Source organism: Pelecanus crispus, chromosome 13, assembly GCF_030463565.1.
Source record: "Pelecanus crispus isolate bPelCri1 chromosome 13, bPelCri1.pri, whole genome shotgun sequence".
In the NCBI taxonomy this organism is placed as follows: domain Eukaryota; kingdom Metazoa; phylum Chordata; class Aves; order Pelecaniformes; family Pelecanidae; genus Pelecanus; species Pelecanus crispus.
In genome coordinates this window covers 17,146,564-17,157,723 of record NC_134655.1, presented here as the reverse complement: position 1 = coordinate 17,157,723, position 11,160 = coordinate 17,146,564, and positions in this window count along the sequence as shown.

The following is an 11,160-nucleotide window of genomic DNA, read 5'->3' as shown; positions in this document are numbered from 1 at the left end:
GTGTACAGCAGCCAAATGATACAAGCATTAAAGAGCCCATAAACACTCTTTCACAAGTGAGACTGTAATAGTTATTGGGCCAAAAATTATCTTCCAAAACTTTGCTACATTTGTGTCTAGTGGATAGAGTTTACACTTTCAGAATAAGTGTTAGCAGCTACATGATCCTCTTCACAATTCTGTTTTAGATTGGCCTGCACCTTCAATAAGTTTAAGTGAGATTCACACCACCCCCATCTTATTCCTTAAAGCTAACAATAAAAATCTCCAAGGACAATCCACCAGGGAGTGGTGGCATTCTTAGCTATGCTGGTGTCCTGTGGTATTTGAAAAAGGTCATACCTACAAAGCAATATAGCCCATTAGAGATTTAAACTCTGGCCTAAGCCCACATAAGATTTAAGGATGCAAGTCAATGCTTGACTCGGGATTTTCTACCTAGGTCTGACAGATGTTATGGTGGGCCACTTCATGTTTGGTGTTTTTTTTCTTTTTAAACAATGGGTGAGTTAAAACTGTGTGAGATACCACTACTTTAACCAAAACTATACCTTTCTTTTAATTTCTGCGCTTCCAACCAGCTACTCATGGTTCTGAAAGAACTCTCTTGTGATGTGAATATGGAAATTCAAGCTAGATTATTAGAATGTATGCAAACAACAGGTACTGAGCTTGGCTTCTAACAAGACAGACAAGGAGAGGGCACGTGCAGCTATTTCAGTTCAGTTCAATTTGTGGGACTCGGGTATTCTCACATCTCCATTGATTTTAAAGGACACAAACCCATTTCCATCTCTTCATGTCACTATGCAGAGCAGTACACACACTAATTGGGATCTTAAATCAGGAGGGATTTATTTATATTAAATTAAAATGGTGCTCTTTTTACCAAACTGTCAAACGCTATAATCAGTGCACTTTGCCATTAAAGTGTAAAGACAGGTAGCATGTTGAAGGACAAGGACTGACACCAACAGATCTCTCTGTTGAAATGAAGAGCATTCGACCCTGTTTGTATCAGCAAGCTTATTCGAGGAACACAATGTGCTTAGTCTGTCCTGGATACAACAGGGCCCTTATGTTAGTCATTTAAATTTATAGTGGCTTTACATTTTTCAACAATTCCTGTCAAATTGCATGTATTTATTTAATGTCTGGTATTTACAAATACTGCCATATATTTTAAAGCAAGAGTCACTCCCAATTAGCTTAAGTGTTTAAGAAAATCATCATATATTCTGAATGATGAAAGATCACAGAAGGAGGTCTCCTAATGGATGACAGGTGCAGGAATGAAAGCATCTAAAGACTATGAGCCAAAATCTAAGAAGTCACAGAATATCATAATTCACTTCAAATTGCACCCAGGTCACAAAGTCAAATAAGACCTTTGGCTCAGAAGGTATTTAAAACTACCACTCTTTTTATAACAGAAACAACCCCCCAAAAAACGCTGATTCTTATTATTGAGATATGTGAAGTCAGCTGCATATAGAGAATAAGTAATAATAAATATAAAATAAACATAAAATGGAAAAGCATAGATATTTTTACCTCTGTTTTTAGGGAGCTATAAAGAGGCTGGATAAGCTCTAGTCATCCCCAAAGATCACAAAACACTGAAACCCAGGCAGGTTAACTCATATATTTAAAAGTTTGCGTCCACTACACCTTGTAGTTACAATACTACTTTTAGGCTCTTCAAGTACAGATGATAATATAAAATAATCTTTGTCACAAAAATAACATAGAGTAAGTTCAACAGATTAGTTGGATTAAATTCTCCAAATCAGATTCTCATTTGATTGACACATGATCTATGTTTTGTTAAAACTTGCACATGCAGTACAGGAATATTGCACAGACCTAAGGCGGTCCTGTCTGCAGTCAAGATGGCAGATGTTGGTACTGTGCTGTACCACAGCATGATGCCTTTTCTTCCAAGAACTCACAAGTCAAGTGATTAAGGAATAATAGTTTTCTATTTGTAAATGCTCTTACAGTTACTTTGAAAGTCGGGAAATTTAAAACTTGAAGACCCTTGAACAGTTACAAATAATTACCAAATTAGGTATGCAGGCAAAGATAGAAATATAGAAATACAACCTACCTTTAGTCACTGTAGTATTACCACGACACCATAAACACAGCATAAGGTTTGGGCAACTTCATAAACCTTTGAATGGATGGAAGTAAAATTAAGTGCAGATTTAAGTCTCTGACAAAAAAAAAAAAAAAAAGAAGCCCCCAAAACACCCCAAAAACCAACCACAAAAAACCCCATGTATCTGCTATATAACTCTAAAGCACAAACCTTGAATAAAGCCTGTCCTTCAGTGCCAGCATCATCTCTGTCAGCTGGATGCCTCATTAGGCCTTCTAAAGGTTGAGCAGAGTACAGAGCTAATGGGAATACACAACTCTCACTCACTCGGAAATTCCATTCAATGTGGCTGTTTTGCCATTTTCTGCGTGTTTTTCCTCAAGATATGTGTGTCAAGAACACTCACTATTATTATGGGCCAAAACTATATTCAGGCAAGTCAGTTCAGGGATATATGATACTATTTTAGGTCATCATGCATGGGAAGTTAAAGGTGACCACGCTGAAGAAGTTTGGAGAAATCCAGAAACAGAAACCTCTCTAAAGTTGCCACAGTTAATCAATATAGAATAAAGATAAAGACATCACAGCCCAGTCAGACACACAGATACCATGGGTAAACAAATAAAGTACATGGGACCACTACATCCAAAGGGAATCAGTAACCAACTAGCTGACTGAGCACCAGAACCTCTCAATGTGGAAAAAAGCCACCAGGACACTTAGAGCATGGCCACACACAAACCTCGTCCATGAATTTATGTCATCTGCCCATATCAGAACAGAGAAGCAAAAGAAAGCACCACAGTCTTCATCCAGAGACCAGAAATGGGCAGAAAGAAGCAGAGGATGTGCAGCACTTGGCCCCTGCCAGCGTGCTGGTAGGACTGCAATCAAGATAGCCCCATTTCCAGAGCAGTGAGGAAACCAAAGGGAACTCCAGACTCAGTAACAGCACCCTCCGCACAGACTCCACCACACTGTGCAGTGTAAACACACCCCTGTACCACACTCAAGGCAGATAATTAATCTTTAATCAAGTTTCATGTGCATGTTTAAAACACGTGTAAATGTTACGTGCTCATCCGTCCATGTCTAGGCACGTACTTTCAATGTGCAAAAGGAGACTTCATAAGTATGCTTTTTATTTCCCAAGAGCTGCACCACAAATTCCATAAAGCATTTATTTTATACTGTCTCAGGGTATTTGTCAAACAAGATAATACTATGAAGAGCCAGAAGGAGTACAAAAAACCACTGGTAGAAAGAGATACGATTCGTATTTCTAGTAGTGGATCAGTTACAATGGAATCTGTTTTTCATCATAGCTTGGTACCAAAGCTACTGCAGCTGCTGATCACACAGAGATAGTGCCGTATTTCAGTACCCTTCTGAAAACCCCAGCATTTCAAAGGCAATTCTCTTTCTCTTCAGAAAAAAAATCAAAGCATCCCAACACCTTACAGAAGTCACATACCACAGCTTCTGCTGCTCCAACTGCATCAAGGACAACATCCGAGCTACTGGATAACATAGTGCTTACCTTGCTGATTGCTCTGCTGGTATCACCAAGCCCATTTTGGGTAAGTCAGGATTAGAACAAGGTAAAACCACCCAGTTGTGAAGCTGGAGCCCTGAGCTGCTGGGTTAACCTGAGGGAAGGTGAGGGAAGAGAGGACGTTGGCTACCCTGACAGCAGCATTTCTTTCCTGACCCCTGCCATCAGTCACTCCACTGAGTGGTACAAGAGGCAGTTTCATTTCAGGTAGGTAATCCCAAATGGAGCATGGAGGGCTTCTCCAGTTGGCGTTTTACATAAAGTTTATTTAGCTCTAACTTCTCAAAAAAGAGACTATAGGTACATTAAGCCACATGTGATATATATAGATTGTTTCCGTTCATCTATATTCTTTCAGCCATTCCCCGCAGTTGCGTAAGCATTTTTAAAAAGAGAAAGGAAAACCAAAACCTGTGTTGTGTGTTAAATCCTGCCTTCTGATTTTGGGAGCATTTCTCACTATAACAGTTAAAAACAATACTATGAAAACTATTTCATTTCTATTTACACAACATTTATATAAGAGTCTGAAGTTTCAGGTGTTTGCCGACTGAAGCATTTACAAATTAGTCAGAGAAGATCCAAGTCCAGTTATGATTCTATCCTGGGAGAAGTCATGGTGTACAGGTCCAGGCTTACCTGAGGAGGTGGAGGCGCAACCACCAGGAGGAGCCCCAGAGTTGGGTGCCTCTTGGATTATACTTGGCCTGGCACATTGATGTCTCCGTTTCAAAAGATTTAAAAGTAGCGAGTACAATTTTCAGTGGACAGATCTAAAACAGAACTACGTTCCATTTTTTGTTTTATATTGGACTATTTTCTCTGTCTTTTGGAAATTTGTTTCTCCCTTTAAAATAATATTTTGCAATTATGGTGGTTGTAAAGATTATTTCTAAATAACAACTGGAAAACTGTGCCTTTCTGAGTCTGCTGGCAGATAACAAGCACCTCTGCTGCTGTTCATTGCTTTCCTCAAGCAGAAAAAGTCACCAGGTCTTCCCATGCCACATCTGCAGAAGAGATCCCGGGAGGAGCACAGCAGTAGATTAGAATCATGCCAGTCTCAATCCACAAATTCTAGTGTAAATTGGACCCACATGAGAGCACATTAAAAGCTCCCATTTCCTTGGGGGGGTGGGGGGTGGGCAAGAAGAGTAGCTGGTCAGCACATGCAAAGTAACATTTTCAAGTCAAATGAAAAAACACAGTAGAAATGAAAGAAAATTTTCAATTAGTAAGAAGCCGAGAGGAATATTAAGTATTATCTTGGCCCTGAGAAATATTCTTCCCAACCACTAGAACAAATCCTTCCAGCTCTGCTACACGGGGTACACAGAATTGAGGCTTCAGAGGTCATGCATCTCCCAATAGTTCTCCCCAGATCTTTGAGTCAACTGCAAATGCAGCATGAACAGCACACTGAAAAAAAAAAAAAAAAAAAAATCACTGTACTGACTTCAATACCTAAATAAGGCCTAGAAGCCCAGCTCTGAAAACCTTTGAACTAAATCGTAGCAGTGAACTTCAGCCCACACCCAGCTGACATCTGAACCACTGAGAAACTAGTCCAATTACACCCCAGTTCAGCAGCAAGACAAGGCAGCTGTAAGAATGCATTGGCCTTTTACTATCACATCCAAACCATCTGAAGTCAAAGTCATCAGCTCTTAAATCAGAAGCAGGAAGGCAGCACTTCCAATCTTCAGCGAGTCGGAGACGCAGCTAAAACTTCATCCTTAAAGCTAAAAAGTTTGGGCTTACCTGGGGGTCACCTTTGCTGAAAAGCACAAATTGCAAGGATAATACTATGTCACCTGCAGGATTTCACAGGGTTTGATGCATCACCAGAAAAGTCCCAGTTCAAAAGATGGATTAACGAGTATTATCAGTGGAACACAGCTACAGCACCAGCCCGCTCACATCTCAGGCGCAAGCCCATGCAGCTTGTAAGCTGCCTTTCCACTTCAGGTTGGGATGTAACAGGGTGATGTTAAGAGTTCATCATCCTTCTGCTGTTTGCCAGTTAAATAAGGGCTCCCTTTGATTTTAAATTACTTAAAGTTCTTGATTAGACTAAGGCAACCTGATTAGAAACAGGTTTTATAAGCAACATCATGCCATTAATATACCGACTTAAAGAATACAATAAATGCAAGAAATCATCTAGGTTTGGCTATTACTGCCTGCAGCAACATTTGCAAGATACTTTATTTCTTCTCCTTTAGAACTGATGTAATCTTTCAAGAGCTGTGAGATTTAGAAAGCCGCACAACATTGCAGTTGTTTTCCTATTAGCGTACCCCATGCAGAGAAAACCAGCAATTATCACCTTTGTGGAATGTGGTCTGCCTGTGTTACATTCGCTTTGACCTCCAGCGCAGGTCAAAAGATGTCACCTTCTGGAGAAGTCTGTGGCTATTGTGTCATCCAAACAGAAAATACTGCCCTGTGCCTTGCAGAAGGGCCCAGGAGCCTTTTAAAACATGCTGATATAATGCAGAGGAATTCCTGTGTCCTCCCTCTTGCTGTGTCACTTTACAGCTGGCTTCGCAGAAGGTCTCGCAGAATATTCCTCAGGCATTTTCCTAGCCCTGCCAGGAGTATCACAGTTACATTCAGTTCTTTAGTATGCCTCTCATCAAACCTACCAAAAATGAGGTACATGTATAGGTGCTGCAAAATCAGCCACGTTGTATCTAGCAATGAGTCCAATTCAGCTTTCCAGTGCCCAAATCCTAACCCTTAAAGACAAAATGCCCATGACTTCAAAGAAACCAGGATTCACGTCTAAAAAGATGCAGAAAAAGTACATTAAGTGAAAAAATCAGAATACCGTTTTTCTTCACTCAGCACCACAAATTAAACCAGCCCTAGCAGTTTCCAATCCAATTCTGGCAAACCTTACTATTTGCACAAATAAATCTCCTTCACAATGCTCTTATATCAGTCAAATAATTGCAGTGAAGCCAGCCAGTCTGTTAAAGCCCAGAAAGCCCAAGTCTGCAGGAGTACAGAGAAGGCCACTGTCCAGCTCATCTTCATCTTCTCTGTCTGCAAGAAGCCAGATACACTATGGGGTTTGGCGTCTGTGCTGGAAGTGCCTCTGTAAGAAGGTTGATTAACTTAATGACATTTATATTGTCAGTGGGTTATCTGCAATTCAATCAAAGAGCAATCAACGTCTGTTTATTAGTGTATTTTTAAAAGGCATTTAGAGCATAGGTTGGGCACTTATTGAATAAAACTAATAAATAAGATTACAAGAATCAAATCACTGCTCTTCGAAAACAGCACTTTCTGTGGCAAGGAGTGATTTACAATCATTACTGATTTGAAAAGGAATGAAAAGATGAAAGAAAAAGATCAGCAGAAAAAGAGTCAGAGTAAGCCATTTATTTTTATTTTTTTAAGAGGATTTGCTATCGGTGTATAAACATCACACAGGATCCCAGGATGGTATTATTTCTCATTTCAGATGTGTACCACAAGACTGGTCTCCTCAGTCTCCAAAACTGGTTCCAATATTTTTCTTGTTTGGACTGTAACTTGACCCACACCTTCAATTCATATTTTGTTCACGTATACCTTTTATGCTGGATGACTTCACTTGTCTTCACTACCTCAGCAAGTCAGAAGGGAAACATTTTTAAAAGCTATGCCATTACTCAAGCTGTGAAGTGGGTGACTCAAGAGGAGCGACATCTTAAAACATTCTGCACAGGGGCAAGTAAAAAGTCAATAAGGAAATACCATAGTTAGGCTCTTTTTAACTTGCTGAAAGTGTGAGACAGCAGTTCATTTCCTGATCACTCATGTGGGAATGGTAAAAAATAATTAAAAGCAATGACTAATCACCAAATCAAAGCAAATATTAAATAAGCAAACTTGCTTTCTACCATCAAGTTCAGTCTGCAAATGAGCAATGCCATTCAAAAGTTTAGCTTTTAGACCAATTAAAAAGGGTACATTAAAAGAAAAAAAATATTCAGTTTATGGCTATACCATGTTAGAACATCAGCCACAGAGTTACAGGAGCTGCTGGAGCCATGTGGTCAAGACTGGAACAAAACACAAGGAATCGCTTATAAAGTCAGAAATAAATACTATACCAAAACAACAAAGTGAGTGTACATGGGAAAAGCAAATTCTCCCCTTTGCTCATATCCTATCCCAATTACATTTCACTGCTGCTTCCGAGCTCGGCATGTTGCGATGACAATAATTGGATGTGTGGTCCTGACTGGCCTGCAAAAGCTTTCACTCTATTTCCCATCCTCCACGTAGAGCTTGATTGGCTTCAGGGCTAGCCAGGGGGGCATTAAAGCTGCAGCTTCGGAAACTACATTGCCCCCTCCTTGGTAATGAGGTGCGCAGTCTGCCTGGGAAGAGGCACCCAAGCTGCTCATGGGAAGCAGTTTGCCATAACACCAGGGAGGCACACTGCTGGAGTAAATGAAATGAGCAGGACAAGCAATGCCTAGATTTAGGAAGCTCTGCTAGACACACCCCTGCTTTTTCCCCATGCCCATTTGTCCTGGTTTTCGGCTGGGATAGAGTTAATTTTTTTTTTTCCTAGTAGCTGGCATAGTGCTGTGTTTTGGATTTAGTATGAGAATAATGTTGTTAACTCACTGATGGTTTAGTTGCTGCTAAGCAGTGCTGACACTAGTCAAGGATTTTTCAGCTTCTTGTGCCCTGCCAAGAAGTCAGGAGGGGTCACAGCCAGGCCAGCTGACCCAAACTGGCCGAAGGGCTGTTCCATACCATACAATGGCATGCCCAGTATAGAAACTGGGGAAGCTGGCTGGGGGTCAGCGATCGCTGCTCAGGGACTGGCTGGGCATTGGTGGGCAGGTGGTGAGCAACTGCAGTGTGCATCACTTGTTTTGTATATTCTTTATTATTATTATTATTATCCCTTCCTTTTCTGTCCTATTATACTGTCTTTATCTCAACCCACAAATTTTACTTCCCCCCCGCCCCCGATTCTCTCCCCCACCCCACTGGGGGCAGGGGAGTGAGCAAATGGCTGTGTGGTGTTTAGCTGCCTGCTGGATTAGACCACACCACCATTTTAGTTCCCTACTATATATTTTCAGATCTGCCTTAGAGCGTTGGTATTCATCAGCCCCTGAGCTCCCAGTTGAGCTGCACTCATCTCTGTTCAAAAGACAACCAATTCCACACTGCTAAGGGCTTGCATGCACTTTGCAGGCCCAGCCTGCCTCAAAAGGGCTCCACTGAAACCCATGAGGAGCTCCACCACCACTGCCTACTCTATCACACCATCTTTAACCTGCTCCTCTCCTCAGCCCCCATGTGCTGCACATGTACTCCAGAGAGGAAACGAAAGCTTCATCCACAAATGTCTTTAGGTTGTTGGGTTCAGAGTTTAGTCTAGTAACTTTTCTAAAGGCTTTCTTCCTCATATGGTTTAAGCCCCCAAATGTTTTTTTGTAAGCACTGTAGAAACATAATGGGGGTGGGGAATAAATGAGCACCACATGGATGTAGAAAACAATGTCCTAGCTGCCCTGTTGGTGGAGCCTGAACTCAAGATACCTACCCCTGAGCCTACCTGGATTCACAACTCCATTTCCCGTTCCTTTTCTCCTTGGGGCCTGCTCCTCACATCAGACAGGTCCTTACCACTCGCTTCTCTCTAACATAACCTAAAAATGAGAATTCAGTCCCCTGCTGCCAAGTATGGTTTAGCCCTAAATTCATTTTGCCACAGCGAACTCTATGATTCGGAAATTCCAAACAGCAGCTGTTGCGCTACCCCTTCTCAACACACTGCCTTTGGTAAATCTGTTTACTGAATTCTGTCCCTTTCCTTAACTGATAATATCATACTCACTGCTAAGATGAAAGAATGAATATGGTCCTTGATTTTTAAAGAAAACTGTCACGAGTTTGCAATTCCCGTCCGCTGAGCATCAATCTTTTAAAACAACACATGAAGGACCCACATAGTAGCTTGGTGTCAGACAGGGAAACACTAGTGGTTCTTGCAAGCAAATCCCGTGGGTAGAAGACAAAAACTAGACTGATTATAATGGAATCTCTTTTCCCAGATTTGCAAAGTACTTTTGCTAGGGAGATCCTCGGCAAAGAGCAGCATCATACATTGGAATACATTCAGCCCTAAAATAAGTTCATTGAATTCAACGAGGGATGAGTGTAGTCTATTATATGTTAAATTCTCAAAACATAATTTGAAAATAGAAATCACATGATTAAAACTTCAGAGGGTTAAGATAAGGCAGAGGAGGGCAAAGCTAGGAAAGAAACCAGAACAAGTCACCGTGCAAAGGAAAGCTCATTACAGTTGTCTCCAGGCTAAGTCTCCTCCTATAACTGCTGCTCAAGAAGCCAACCATCTGATTGTCTTTATACTGATCCAAAATATGTATTTGCTGGGCCATTTGTACCATCAGCTAACTGAAGACAAGGGTGCTAGGACACCTGGGGACTGCAGTGTTGAGACAACACTGGGAAGGGACACATCAGCTTCAGGTGCAATAAGCCTTAAAAAAAAAAAAAAACACACAGCAAAACACAGAGCTACCAGGGTGGCCAGGAGAATAAGGCAATGAGAAGAAACACACAAACTCCTCCCAGTAATCCCATTTCCTCCCATTGTTTAGAAGAACTTCTATCAGGAGGACAAGATCTGAAAGGAAAAGAGCAGCACAGCAAACCTCTGCTGTATGGGCGAGACGGGCTGATGCACGAGCATGGCACTGTGAAACTGGGGGAGGCAAAAAGATTCTAGGATTTGCAAGTACATGTGGGCTAGAAATTAAGCCACTGCAGCTGCACTCTGACACAGCACCACCATCACAGCTGGTTTCTAATTCCGAAGTGTTCATAAAATCCCATTGTTGCAACCAGGCCCCCTCATGGACACTCTAAGACTCCTCAACATGATGGAGTCTTGTACAAAGCTGCAATACCTTAACTGAGTAACAGGAGATCTCTCAACAACATAAAAGAACAGGTATTTTTCTTCTACATACTCTCAGCAGAAGTATTACTTACCTTTAATTATATTAAAATAAAGGCTCATCATTTAAAAATAACAAGTCCCACTAACCTTTCCCATGAAAGGACCTTGAACCAATGACTGTACATGTCACAGACTACTCTTAAAACGTTTGGCTACAGCTAGTCTTCTGCAACATCTAGGCCCCCTAGATAAGACACACATAGAAAAATGCAGCAGAAAGCCCAGCTAACATGGAGATCAGCATCAAGACATATCACTGTCATTGATGCAGGACTATGATGGAATCGAGACCAATACGAAATTGCTGGATCAGACTGAAAGTTGTGGGTGGTGTTTACCTGGGGTCCCAAAACATGAAAGGGAGGATGAAGAGTAGTGGAAAGCTAACATGTAGCCACACTGAAATCAATGGGAGCTTCTGCCATTGATTTGGTCATACACAATATTTATCAAGCCAATAGAGGTTTTTCAGAACTGTCTTTTCCT